The sequence below is a fragment of the Phasianus colchicus genome, chromosome 12, assembly GCF_987193195.1.
Source record: "Phasianus colchicus chromosome 12, bPhaCol1.hap1.1, whole genome shotgun sequence".
In the NCBI taxonomy this organism is placed as follows: Eukaryota; Metazoa; Chordata; class Aves; order Galliformes; family Phasianidae; genus Phasianus; species Phasianus colchicus.
The window spans coordinates 3890546-3905941 of NC_143447.1; the positions used below are offsets into that span (position 1 = coordinate 3890546).

Sequence of the window (15396 nt, forward strand, 5' to 3'; positions counted from 1 at the left end):
GTAGGATAGCAGCACCCTTGAGTACAAGAGCTAAGCACAAAATTTGGGAAAGCTATGAATGTGGTATTTCTCTCCACTCATCACACAGCAACTGACCTCAGATAAGGTCATATGCGTAAGGAAGGAGATAGAAAAGTCAAAATAAGCTGCTACATATCTTAATATCCTGGGCTCACCTGTTACCACTTTCTTCCAAACCTACCTGTTTCACCAAGAAAAGCACTTCATCACAGGAAGGTTGGAGTAACTCCTCTGTAAGCAGGGACCAGTTCCACAGCATACAAGCTTTCTGGAAGCCCCTCTTTAGAGCCACCACACACTAAGAAACAGCATCTCCCTTGGTCTTCCATGGCTCCAGCAGACAAAGATCTACAGTTATGCTTTCAGAACAGAGAGGGAGTTCTGTTGACTTGAAAACCTAACTTCACTCCCAACCTCAGGTATTCATAATCTTTAAGCTCCGCTTCTCCTACACCAGTCCCTTTACAGCCTCCCTGTGTCAGTAGCTCAACAACAGAAATATCTATTAGTTTCATGCAAATAAAAGACTGATTATAACTTTCATGTATAAAGAGTGAGAATTAGTGTGGATTTCTTTTTTTCTTTTCCCCCTCTCAAGAACTCAGCAAAACCTCAGTGATGCGTTTCAAATAAGTTTTTCAATTCAGAAAAACATTCCTGATCAAGTCTCACTTCCCTGGATGTTGCTGCAGGCATTATGAAAGCCTTTAGCATCTTTGCTCTTCTCACATCTTAAATTAGCAGGTAATGATGAATCTCTAACAAAGCCTCCACCTCTTCTCTCCAAAATACAGGAAAAATGCAAACAAGTTCAAGAAATCCATGCTAGTTTTAAATGACCAGAAAGAGAACCCCATACCATCTTGCTTCTGATTCCTTCATTTCACATTTACTCTTTCTTCTTCAGTTTTATAACACACAAGAGAATCAAATTTAATCTAGAAACAAGAGGAAGTCCCCCAGCTTCAAAAATCTAGGCATTTTGTTCCTTATACTTTTCTACCCACCTTTACATGAAGCAGAAGCAAATCCAGCTCCACATGTCCTTAAGCTAGACACATACACAGAAAGAACAGATCGCTGGGTTCTACTCATGTCAGTATAGTTATTTTTACTAACTGATAAACAGCAATCACTTTTCTGACAGAACATAACCCCTTCATCAAAATGGGAAGTTTAACAGAAGATGCTGTATTGATCAACACGCTTATGTCTTAACTGAGGAAAAAAAAAAAAAAACACAACAACCCCAAGTTGTCACCAGTATCAAAACTCAGCTTTAAAGGAGGAATAAAAAGAATATTTTTCTAACCACCATCACACTCTTCAGTCCATCTCACAGTAAGTCCCACCCTTACTGACCAAGCAGAGCCTCCCAGCACAGCCTCTGGGAGTTGTATTTCTCTGCTACTCTGGGCCACTTGAAGGTGATCATGCGATGCAGCTGTGCACAACAGAACAGCTTCTCTCCATTCCTCTCATGTAAATGGAAGCTGCAAAAGCTGCTGCCTGCTCATTACATCCATCAGTAAGTGTGCTGAAATTCACTGCAACTGATCACTAATTAAGGAATATTTGTTTTCTCCCATCTCCAGAACTATAAAAAAGAAAATAGCTAGCATTAAATCACCAATACAGTACTATTGTTTTCTGTGGTGTGTATTTGCTGACATAAAAGCATTCTTTAGGGGATACTTAAAAATCCTGTACATGAAATGGTTGAGAACATTCAGATTGAACTGTCTTTTGCTCCGTTTTCCTTTTAAACATTAATGTTGAAGCCATTTTCTATTTTTCCTCCTGACGTATCTAGGCTTTATAAAGAACCACACATTGTAAATTCTCTGGGAAGTTTCTCCTCCTCCCTCTGCCAATGTAACTGATCCTTGGAGAAACTGTTTCTTGACACCTTAATTTCCAAACTCTTCTATCTCCCATTCTAAGCTATGTATTTCAATGACAGCAGCCCAAGCACATCATTTGCTGGAACTGTAAGGAGTGAAGGCACTTAGATCACCAGGAGAGTTCAGAAGATGCATGTGGTCCTTTGGACAAACCACAAAGCTCTAATTGCAAAAGATTCACCTTTCTCTCAGATGTTCACATTCAGTGGCTGTCTTCAGATAAAAAATAACCTCTCCTTGACAGCTGCCAATTCTTGCAGCTCTAACCGATTGTACTTAGAAGTAACTGAAAGCTTAACCAAGGGTTCTTTTGGCAGAAAAAAAAAAAACAGTCTTGTAAATCCTTACAAAGCAGGGCATGTTTTTATGACACAAGTTATGGACAAGCAGAAACATCTAAGCTAGCTCTCAATTTCAAATGACTGCACATGCCTTAAACCAGGCAGTTTTCCTGCTCCTCCTGTTGGAAAGTGATCATTCAAAGTAGAGGAATTAGAAATAGGATATGAATATTTAAATAGCTTTGGGAAAGCAAAGCAGTGGCGATGAGAGGCTGGAAGCACTGCACTTCAGAATATCTCCAGTTCAGTGACTACAATGTTCACATCCTATGCAAAATCAAAATATTTTATTTTGAATGATGAAAAAACAAACAAACCAAAGATCTGTCTATTTTTGTGCCAATCCCTCTAACCCAACTACTCCTATTGCCTCAAATTAGACATCACCAAAGAAGTCAGATATAGTTCTACCCAAGTGAAAATGGGACTCATTTTGCTCTCTTGCGTGCTGGCATGCTTCTTACTTCAACAAATAAGTAGCAGATGGAAATGTAGACTGCACTGAAAACAGATTTTTAGCTACTCAAGACATAGTAGTCTCCAGAGACTCTCAATTACATATAAGAAGTTGTAATGTTCCTGTTGAATTCTGTAAATGCACTATCTTTACTGAAAAGCAAACACATCATATGTTTATATTTAACTCACATTCACATTCTGAAGGATTGCTGCTGTATTATATGTGACAATAAACAATAGATAGCACTGGGATAGACATATTACAAAAGCAATTTGACAGAGATTATAAGGACAGCTACAGATAAATCTCACACACACAAGTCAGTTACTCGGGAGAATCGTATCACGTACTAAGTATGCTATTAACCAACTAAGACAGTTTGCTAGTACCTTATATGCATGACTCATCAGCCCAGTTAGTCTGGTCTACTGCATGCAGAATCAGATCTATCTTGTCCACAAAGTTATTTCCTAAACCAGAGGCAATATATGTGTCATACAGCATCATGATCTACACTTGACCAACACTACCTGAGGACAACTTCCCAGGACACAGAGACTGGGAGCCAATAACTACAGGAACAAAGATGATCCTTTATAAACAAGGGAAAATCAAACAACATTGGAAGCAATACACTGAATGTGTAGTGAGATCATCACATGACACTAAAGACACAATAACTGTGAGCACTTTGACAAGTTACAAAAAGAACTTCAAGAATGAAATGGACTCTGCTTTATTAAAAAGACACCAAAAGGGGACTAAGAGTCTAAAATATACCTAATAGGGGAGATTTCAGAGTACATGTGGATCTTTGACAAGGACAGAATGTTATACTGTAGCTGAAACCTAGAAATAAGTTGAAAACTTCTAACAATTAAACTAATTAACCATCACAACCCTGCCATTTAAAGCAGTGATTTTTCTTCATTATCTGAAGTCTAATTCAAGAAGCAGAAGTTTAACAACTACATTCCAGATTAGCTCAAAGTTAGATGTGAGAGGTAAGAATCCTGTGGTCTGTAGCAGGGAGGACACTAGCTAATGTGTTCTGGTTTTAGAATCTACATATCTCAGTTGTCACATAAATATGTAATTCTTAAATTCTTACATAGCGAATTTTCCTGGGCCTACATTAACTCGTGCAGAACTAATAGCATCGATCGTTCCATCTACTGTGCATGAAGATACTGAAGCTTACAGCAAGCAGCATGCAAAGGGTAGTAAACCTTTCATTTATTTATTGGCAGGCTCTTCTGAAACTAGATGCAGCCCCCTGCTAGGACTGAGGAAAAAATCAAAGAAGTTTCTCTCTAAAAAACTGGGAAGGTTTGCATTTGATACAAACCCATCCCGTTCTCTAAGGAAGCAGCACAGATACATAACAATTTTTGAGAACTGAGAGCTACGTTCTAATCCTAACCTTATAATTGATTTCCTACATGATTTGCCTAAATTTCACTCTCTCATTTTACATTATCTCCTAATCTGGGACTAGCTGTACTTGAGCTGCCTAGCAAATGTGTGCCCCAGATGTGCTGTGTTCGTATTCAATAGGAAGCTCTGGTGTCCACAAGTAAAGCCTTTACAGGGAAAGCTCTTGTTGACTACTACAGCCAAGGCACACGAGTACCACTAGCTATAAACTACATGATGAAAGAAGGATATGAGATTTTTGACACAAAATCCACAGAAACAGCCACCCTGGGCTTAAAAGGCTCTGCTTTTCAGGACTGAAAAGCCTAATCAAAACACATCATTGTTATTTATTCAGCCTGCACAAGGCACTGGCAGTGGGGAAGAAGAGGTCTGTCCCCAAGCATATATGGCTATTGTGCAATCCAGCCTAGAGACAGCATCCATCCTTCTCTAGCACTTTGAAAAGCTGTTACTATATGTAGCACTGCAAAGCCAGTAAACAGACATGCTTGTGAAATGCGCTAAACATAAGGAACAGATATACAAATTAAAACTAAAAAGCACATCTGTAACCATGTCCCACAGATTACTACCTGAATAATATCCCAGAGTGGAGGGATACTGCACAAAAAGCTGCCTTTCTGGTAATTGCCCAGGAATGACAATCATGGGAGGAGAGCACAGCTGCAGGATGAAACTCTCAGCAGTCCTCCAAAGAGACAGGATACTATGCTGTGGCTTTGGAGCATCAAAATTGCTCATCCAAACCTCCTGTGTTTTCTTGGTACCACCTTAGGTGGTTTGCACCAAAACTCAGCTCTGGCATGCTTCCTTGGTACATACAAGCATCTGCACAGGCATACTGTACCACATATAAGCATGCTGTAGGACAGAGCTCCCCAGGCAGCTCTGTGTGCATCTTAGGGACGTTGCACAGGCCTGAAAAGGAAGAGTGAGTGTTCCATGGCCAAGGCAGAATTCTGTAGCAGTGCAGTGCTGTGCTGAAGGCAGGGCCATGAGTACTGGCTTGACAGGCCAAGGGACTGAGAATAACTGCCAGGAGTCCACTGATTCAATAAGGTCACCCTGGCTTGCTGTCATAGTGGTGGACCTGCCTGTTGTTCATCAGAACTATCCCAAACCAGCACCACCCCTTAAACATCAAGAATTTCTACTGGGTCTTTCACTTGGAAAAACAAATGATTTCTGAGTTCTCAAAAGCACAACTGCCACAAGGGATAATAAGCCTTAGAAACGGTTACAAAACTGAGGTCCCCATAATGATTTCCTTTCAGTCGTAACTTATTACATCCACATAACAGAATCCCAAGACATAGCTAATGATAGTAGAAACTGTCAGTATGCAAGATGCTACGAGACTCTGTGAATTAAACCCCATTATTGTCCTAAATTATAGATACATTTCTCCCTTTACTTGGTGGTACGCAGTATATTTTTCCTTCAGGGCAATTATATGATGTCAGCACAGATTACTCTTTTCTGCACAGCATAGATGACAGGACCAGAGGCACTAAGGAGCTTACAGAAACCAAATCTGAATAGACAGAAGGAACTGCTTCCTTTGACTTGGAAATAACAAATTTTGCTGTGGCATGCTGGGTAAGACAAAGGAAAAAAAAACATGATTTGGGATACTGGTAGAGCTTTCAAAGCCTTACATACTTCAAAATCAAAAATCAACTTTGTGTTCCTATTCTAAATAACAACAACATCAACAAAAGCAATAGAAATGCTTCCAAAAGTATCTACTGATGTGCAACACTGAGATAAGAGGTTATTGGTTAGGAAGTTCTGGAGCTCTGTTTTTGACTTGGAAAAAAAAAAGAATTTTTTTTTTCACTTTGATCACTCACTTTGAATGTTCTTCTAGATGGCTTCCTAGTCTTGTAGATTTTCCTGACAGACTGAAGTTGAAGGAGGTCAGAGGAAATCCCAGAGGTTACGTATTTAGGAAATGTTCACAAAGCCTATGCACAGCAAGGTTTGCAGGAGGTGGTAGCCTTTGTCACTACAGCAAGCGATAGAACCAGAAAAAAATTAAAAACAGTCTTACAGCCACATGGCTTTACAAAACTGGTGGTTTGTTTGTTTGTTTTTGCAAATCCAAGAACAAGGCATTACTTTATTCTCCTGCATAATTTTCCCTTATGAGCATTTTATTATTGCAGTTTGCACCAGAAGTCAAGCTCTTTGTTGCCATCTGCTGTTTCTTTGCTCACATTTCACCGCTTTGATTAGTGAGGCCAGACCACAACAAGGAGTCCTGAAGAATTGTTAGGAAGAGGCAGAAATGCTGCTTTCACTGACCACATGCCAACAAATTCGGCAATCAAAAAAATTCTGAGCAGTTTTCTTAATGAAATGCTGCCCACCTGTTCACACAGAGAATCTGTGGTGCCCTCACCCTCCCAAAACAATCCCAAACACCTTTTAAGTAACCTTGGAAGAAGTCACTCATTGAAGCTTTTAAGCTTATTGCACTCTCATATTCACAGAACCACGTGCCCTGTAGATCTTTACCAGCAATATTCCTTCACTTTTAGCATGTTTAATTTTTAAAGAGATGAGAGATATCAAAAACATCCCTGTCATATGTTCAATACTTGCCAAGCAATAACCTGCTTTGTCAGCGCTTCTAAGAAGGTCCAGCATTAAAATCACAGTAAGCATTCAGCTGTGATCCATCATACAATTCTAGACTAAAGGTGATGAGGCATTGGCACAGGTTGCCCAGAGAAATGGTGGGTGCCCAATCCTTGGACACATTCAAAGTCAGGCTGGACTGGGCTCTGAGCAACCCATGTAGCTGCAGCTGTCCCTGCTCATTGCAGGGGATTTGGACTAAATGAGCTTTAAGGATCCCTTCCAACTCAAATGATTCTATGAGCCTATGAAACAGGACAAAAGAGCTTCTTACTTTGAGTTTCTATGGCCTTGTAGACAACTATGCAGGAGTTATTTCCTCCCTCCTCCAAGATCCTTCCCACTGCCTGCACCTTCGATCCCAGATCTCCCCAGAGGCAGAAACAGCAGACGTTTCAACACTCTTACACAAACTTTATTCTCCCTACTCTGCACAATCCAAGGAGCACAACACAGGAGGTCTCATGGCAGAGACACAAGACAGGCCTTTCTGCTAGGTTTCAGCTGACGTCAAACAAGGATCCAGCACTCACTGACAGCAGCCATGAGAAGTCTCACTTCCAGCAAAACTTTGTTAAACTTTAAACTGGAGTTTATTTTCAAGTATGTCCCTCTGAAGCGATTAAAATAAAAAGGAATCTCACTAATCACCTCCCATACTGCACTGCAAGTCTGAGTGTCTGGGTGCTTTAAAACTGCAAAAGCCTGAGATGTTGAAGTGGAAGTCCAACCAGTCTCCAGCTTTTTCATGGGCTTCTACCACTGCTTTCATCTAATCTCAACAACCCTCATTTTGAGGCAGTGAAGATGCAAGTTACTGCTCAAGATGTATTCATCGCTATAGCTACATTCAGGTTTCAGCCTTTGAGAAAGAGAACGAAGAAAGAAAAGGATTACAAAGCTAAAAGGACTTGAATGACTATTACCCCCCATTGAAGCAGTATTGCCAGGTTAGCTTCACAATAGACAAACCCAATATCAATTCCAGAACTTGAATTCCCTTCAAGATCTTCAAACCAACGTGGAAACAAATGCAGAAAGCTCTCTGTAGCTTACAATGGAGATGAATGATGAAAGACTTCTTGGTGGTCCCTACTCAAGTGCCCTTCGGTAAGGAGCAGGGAACATCTAGCATTCTGCCCCTCCAGAGCAGACAACAGCGATTTCACAGAGCCATGTGAGCTGCTGGAAGAACATCTGTGAGAGCCCTCTGGAATGCTGACTGACCAACACACCTCTGACCTTCAGAGCTGCCGTGGGGTGAGCAGGCATCTATGAGAGTGAGGCAAGATCTTCTGAAAGCTCGTCCTTCAGTGGTTCTGTGCAGATGTTCAAAAAGAAGCAAAATCCTCTGATATTAGAATTTAAGTGTAAAAGCCACAGTGATACTGAGCTTTCTTATGTTCTCACGATTCCTTTTCATTCTTTGCTATCCACGCCATTTACAAACATTAGTTAATTCTTTGGAAGTCCTCATCTTTGCTTTACAACTGGGGAAACTCTACCACTAAACAGGATTGGTATTTATCTAGAATCTTGAGATTCATGATAAAGTTGAGAACAAAGTCCAACTCTTTTGGCTCTCAGACTTGTGTTCCAGAGCCCATTTTCTGCACTTCTCACCTTCACTCTTCTTGAAAAGCAGTAGCTCCAAATAAAGAGGTGAATCTCAAACAGTACAATTACCTTTCATTGTTCTATTTTTCTGCTAGAATTTGCAGACAGGGAATGTTCCCATTCCCTCCACCATGGATGTGAGACAGAAACCTTTGGACTTCACTACAGATAGCTGTATTTTTTCCGGGCAGACACCTTACATGAATGACAGAGGAATAACCCATATGTGTCAATGTGTTATCCTAAAAGCCTCAGCGCACAAACCAGCCATTACTGTACTGGCACAGGATCAGCACAGTGAAAGCAAGGAAGGATGGAGCAACGTGCAGTTCTGCCTCAGTGAAGAAGCATGACTTAAAGAAATTAAGGGAAATTCTTCACACATTAAGCAATGTGCTCTACACCATAGCACTTCTGAGTTTTCCAAATGGCCACATATGCACCAGAAAGTTATCTATTGCTCTTAGCATCCTGCAGAATATAGAGGCATCCTGAAAAGATAAACAATTTTACTGCCAAGTAAACAGTGATCTTTTTAACACAATTCTGTCCTGTGTAAAATTCACCAACTTCAGAGAGAAACCTCATACTGCACTATCCTGAGCACGATCTGCAGGTCTGGCATTGCACCATTAAATTCCACAAACTGCTTGAAAATATTGTATGTGATTTATTCATAATATCTACTTCTACCATTCAGTAGAGCTTGTCTCAATAGCTCACCAATTAGTGCAGAGCACACAGTAGTAGTAAGCCACCTTACAATTTCTATCTGTGTCACTGAATGTGTGTTTGCCTTTGCTCAGCCTGCTTACTCTTTACTGTCTGTACCCTTGGGACCCCTATGTTTTATTGCACTGCAACGTTGCACACTTTGTAATTTTTGGCAGTCATAGTAAACAGTTGTTTGCTGTAGGATTTCACTACAGGCTGCTGCAGATGTTTCAGTGGAAAGGTATAAATACTGAAAAAGCTGGTTTGATAAAGCAGAATACATAAATTTGAATTAAAAGGGGCAATTCTACTGTTCTAATTCTAGAAAGCATGTTATAAATACAAAAAACTTTTCACAGAAGCTCTGTCAAAGGATGTAACACTGCTTTTATAGGAACACTGGAAACTAGCAAGAATTAAAGAGGCTTGGCAGGCAAGGAAACATAGCTTCTTAGCCCAAATAATGTAGCAAGGTAGACAATCATGAAGCTTCCTACTCTTGGAATTTACTTTTAAACTTTTTACTTCAAAAAGTGAGAGCACACAAAAATGCTTACATCGCACATAGGAACACCCTCATATTAGCTATGTCCTTAAACATGCACATACTTAGCTCTTTTTTTGTTAATTCCACACAAAGTGCAGGCATTACAGGAATGTCTTGGGCTTCATTTACAATGTTTTAAAAGAACGTATAACTGCCACCAAGCTGATACTCCTATCTGTGTTAGGAAGGAGCTTCTGAGATAATGTGTCTTTCTGAAGCAAGCATCAAATTCTTTCTGAATCACAGTCTAGGAACGGAAAGAAAGAGAGTTATTTCATCAGGAAACAGAAAAGAATAACTGACCAAACCTCATGGATGAGATCCTGGTGAGAACTAAAATAAGCATATTTCAAACTCAGGCAGGAGCTGTAGGAAATATCAACAAAAACTTGTGATCAGCAAGAACAAAGGCTGTAAGTGATCTGTGGACTAAAATGAGCATAGATGTAGTCTTAGAAGAAAACAATGCAATTATCTTAGATATTTCTATAGCACCTGATGTTTTGGAAGTGAAGTTAAACACTGAGACCTACTTTCTCTTCTCTCTATGAATCAAAAGCTTTGAAGAGAGGAAGCTGGAGGGAAGATAATGGCTGAGTTCACAGTGGGTGGGAATTAACTTCCCAAGATACTTCAGCTGTTATCATATAAGACAAGGAAAAATGGTTACCTAACCTAAATCCATCACAAATCTTAAAGAACGTGATGAGCACCACGAAGTGGACTGAGAAATGTCCAGTAAATCACTGCAAAACATGGCATTTTCCTGCATTCTGACATGGTGAGACTATCTTGCTTGAAATATTCCCCAGCATTGCATTTTCCATTGACAGGTACTTTATCTACTGAAACTTTAAAAGCACTTTCCCCTAGTTAGAATTTTAGTTCCTCTCCCTCTTTTATATATGTACATTCTCAAAGACATCAATAGGATCTCCAGTGCTTTACATGAGCTGGCTACATAAATCTATTTTATTTTATTAGGCCATGTTGTTCTGCAGTGGCCATTTCATAGGTCTATTTCCCATCTCCTCATCATGTTATACAATCTCACTTGAAAGATTTTTGTATTTTTCATCCCAAGAGAATTCACCTCAGTAAACTTCAAGGAAGAATCTAGAGATCTGGAGAACATCTTTTCTACCAGAGACATAAGAGTGACATGCACTCTAGAGGAATCAATCTATTTTCATTCAGTCATTATTTTCTAAAATTAAGAAGAGAATTTACACTCAGTTTACAAATTCCTCATCCTGTTCTTATTTTCTTATCAGTTGGAATTTTGCGTAACACAAACTGAGCTAAAATTCAACCATATCTCTGAGTTTCTTTCAGATTTTATTTGTGATTTTTCACAAAGGAAAACCTCTCATTAACTCAGTGATAGAATTCAACTGCACTTCCCTTTTTTAGCCTCCATTAAATCATCAGCTTGATAATTAGGAAATATTATTAGACTTAAATCCCCATAAGGTATCTGTCTTCACTTTCCAACCATCAAAGTCTATACAGAGGATGGTTCCTATAGCTATTTTTACCTTCTAACATTTATCCAACACTCCTGAGCCATCACAGTCATACAACATGAAGTTCTGCCTGCAAATACATTATAAATTTTGGGTTTTGTTTTTCAGTATGTGATCTCAGCTTCAGAATAGAGATCATTTCAAACAGTGTCTTGGCATGAACTCAGTAACACTGTTTAGGGGTTTGGTAGAGAGTGTTTCAATGAGGCTATCCCTTAATGATGTAATTCATGAGCTGGGCTTAACCCTGCCATGGTACGGTTTATATGAGATTTATATGTCAGTTTATATGATTTAATGGAGGTGAATAGTTACAGCATCACAAAGTTTAGATTAAAAGACTCATAATCATTGATTAACCTAGGTTATAAGAGTGAATAATGAACATGGGCTTCTTATTTCTACCACATTGATAGATCACCATAGTGAGAAAAAAAATATAGCTCTGACTTTACCAAATAACTGATATTAGACTCTACCATGTTGTCCCAAAACAGGAAAGCTAGCAGGCTAAATATTCAGGCTATCCTCAAACATTACATCAAACCTTTTCCAGCTCCTGAACCTACTCAGGCATGTCCAAGCTGATGTACTCAGCAGAATGTTCCTTTTCAATAAAGCACTAGTTCTTTCCAGCCTCAAATCTCCTGAATACCAACAAATGCACATCTCAGATGTATCTCAAAATGCAATACTTGAATAAATGTTTACTTGAATAATTAGGCTTTCAGTGGATACATTTAGACATCATTAAAATGGCTTATTACTATACTGATGCTGGTCAGCACAGAACTGAAATGTTGGACTGTATGTGTGAGTAACAGGCTAGGCTGCAATGAATCTCAAAGTATATAAGAGGATGCAAAAAAGATTGATAAAAATAAAAGCATCATCTACAAAACAGCATAACACACCCTCAGCTGCTGCTTCTGCAGAGCTTCTGCAGTGCTTTAGAAAACAGTCTGGAACTGTTAACATTTGTGCAGTTTTTAAGGTCAATGATGCTGACAATATTAAGTGTCAAATGCTTTACTATTACTGCCTTAAAGAAAGTACAAATAAAACTCACCTGCTAGTTCACAAAACGTACAGAATAATAGCTAGAAAAAATCAACCAGGAAAGGAAACCATTTTTTTCCATGAGTGGTTTTATCTACCATCAGACATATTACAAGGTCAAAAGGTGGCTTTTTCATTGATCCCGAATCATTTGTATTTTGACAGTGAGAGCCAGAACCATATCTGTTCTATGGAATCATTTATATGCATCATTTGTGTTATTATCATAGTCACAGCGTTATTACTGGTAATTCTCTGGAATCACAGAATCAGAGAATTGCAGGGGTTGGAAGGGAACTCAAGAGGTCATTGAGTCCAACCCCCCTGCTAAAGCAGCTCCCTATAGCAGCCTCACAGGTTGGCGTCCAGATGGGTCTTGAATATCTCCATAGAAGGAGATTCCACCACCTCTCTGGGCAGCCTGTTCCAGTGCTCTGTCATCCTTACCAAAAAGTTCTTCTGCACGTTTGTATGGAACTTCCTATGTTCAAGATTTAGACATGGCTCCTTGTCCTATCACTATGCACCACTAAGAAGAGCCTGGCCTTATCCATTTGCCTCTCACCTCCCTTTAGATATTAAAATTAATCAGATCCTCCATTATGCACCACTGATGACAACTCTCTGGGCTCTGACAGTCAGCCAGTTCTCAATCCACCTCAACATCCACTCATCTGTGCCACACTTTCAAAGTTTCACAACAAGGATATTGTGGAACATCCAGGGGAACTCTTCAGTGACCCAGAGAGGGCTTGGGGCAGATAATAACATGATGACATATCAGGCATCTATATACAGTATCACCATTGTCCAAAACCTTAAAGGAATGTTATTTGATAATTTGGTAGCAACCACAGCCCTGTCTTGTACCATCATTTGCAGAAGTGGGATGGAATTGTACTCTTTCTGAAGACAGCTTATTACAAATACTCATCCATGTTGGTCAGATTCCATTTGGAAGGCAAATATTAACACACTGATGCAGTAGGAAGTGGACTTCATGAATTCATTTCACACATAGGCCACCAATGTATGGTTTATCTCTGGATGAAAACTCATTATCCCATACAATGCATCTGCTAACCTCTTACAAAAAAAAAAAAAAAAAAAACACCTCAGTAAATTCCAAAAATAAATACAAAATAGATGACAACATACCAAACATGTTACATCCATCCATCCATCCATGCCCTTCCCCCTTCATCCTAACAATAACTGTCTAACTGTCTGGTATGAGGACACAGCTATTGTCATCCAACTGTAGTGCCAGTTTTGTTTTGCTTTGTAGACTTAGCAATGCTGTAGTATGACTTGATTTAATGAGGCTACAGCAGTACAACTTTTCCCCCCCAAATCAGCACTAGAATGGCTGAAGTACCAATTTGGTGTAATCTCATCTCTAGCAGAACTGTATGTGTGCTAATAGGGGAAAAAATATTTTAAAAATGCAGAATGTTAGTCCCAGTACATCTGTTCTGGTGAACTCATTTAGAAAACATTGATTGGGCAAAACCATGATTTCACCTGCAAGTGGAACACAGTGGATATTTACAGAACTTACTTGTAAAAAGTTCAGTCTTTCAGCTGATCAGAATGCCAAGTCTGCCTTGATGCTGATGAGATGAGCCAGGACCTTGGCAGTTATCACTGAAGTTCATTCAGATATAAGATGCTAGAAATACAGAATTTGCCATTAGTTTACATTTTCTGCAGTAACTTTCAAGCAGAAAGTGACAGCTATTCTGCAAGCACAAATCTAAGTCAATCTTATTTGTTCCGTAATGCCAGTGTTTTACAAGATGATCTGAAGTCCCTTATTCATCCAGTTCAGACACGGGTTAAGCCTTGAAATTCATTTACATGTCATAACTGCTAGAAACTAACTGTGGCCTTCCACCTTGAAGTTTTTTTGTGCTGTTGTTCTTCCCATTGATATCCCTATATCTGTACCTGTCTCACTACGGTGAAAAACTGCAAACCATGCTGCTTTTGCTTTGGAAGCTCCAGTATTTCCTCTCTGAATGAATATATCCTAGTCAGTTTTGTTCTATCTTGAGCTGCTATTCAATTCTTAAGCATCAAGCAGTGTAGATGGTGCAAGCTCAATGGCTTCAGGGTCCATACATCTGTTACTCCTGTGACTGCTGCTGAAGCATAGAGTCCGGGTTGGCAGATGGAAGATTTGCCTTTGAGGAGAAATAGGTCATATATCAGAAAGTAAAAATAGAGATACAGATGCAGTCTTTCTTCCCCAGTAGACTGGTAATTTACTCAACAATACTCTTAATAACTGAAGGAGCAGCTACTTGGGAGCAATTCTCCAAACATTATGGAAGATAGCATTGCCTAGCAAACACAGGAGGTCTGATGACACAGGTCTCAGACAAGGTACAAGCCAAGTACTGGTGGTGAGGAGCAATAAGCAGGGGATTCAGTGTAAATGTTTTGCTTGGGACATACTAGAGTTTTGACTGTTAAAAGAGAGTCATTTTCTTCAGGAAAGCTCAATTTCTGCATGTGCTTTATTACTCCTCTGATTTATTTCAGCTTATATTTTTACCACAGTTAGTCCATTTACATGCAGTTACTGGGATTCCACTGACTTTTTTCATCCAAGCACTGTCCCTACAGTGACTGCTCTGTTTGTTCTCATCCCCAGTCAGATCCCACGCTACTCTGAAAGAATTCTAACCTCACATGTAAATCAACTCCAGCTAACACAAAGTGAATAAGAGAGAAAAGGCAGGAATAGAAGCACAAAAAAAGACCTGCAATAACATGCAGGGGCTAGCACAGGGGACCTCTGATACCAGGCTGAACCTAATCTTTAAGGTGAGCAACAACGACACATTTATGTTCATATGCTTAGTGAAGAGGCAACAGCAAGCCGTAGTTAGAAGAAATCAAAGGCCTTCATTTTTGTAAATAACAGTTAAAACGACACTGTAAAGTTTGAGAAATTATAACTGAGGGTGCTACATTAAAGGAGAGTGGTGAAGGTGAGAAGGAACAAATCATACATCTCATGACAGAAGGTTGCAAGTTTTTTGAAGGACTACTGAGAAGCCTCAGTGGAGGACGTGGTATGGTTAATATAACTTGAGTTTTCAAAGGGAAGGCAATA

The 15396-nt window shown here is 39.5% G+C and overlaps 1 long non-coding RNA gene across 1 annotated transcript in view; it reads right to left on the reverse strand.

Annotated features, from left to right (window-relative positions):
- LOC149916241 (uncharacterized) overlaps positions 1-15394 on the reverse strand; it is a 33921-nt gene extending 18527 nt beyond the window's left edge. Inside the window, exons 1-2 of the long non-coding RNA XR_016470267.1 lie at positions 14223-15394; positions 13834-13944 (exon numbers count right to left, since the gene is read on the reverse strand). This is a non-coding gene — a long non-coding RNA (uncharacterized LOC149916241). The remainder of the gene's footprint in view (positions 1-13833; positions 13945-14222) is intronic.
- Between the last annotated feature and the right edge of the window lie 2 nt (positions 15395-15396).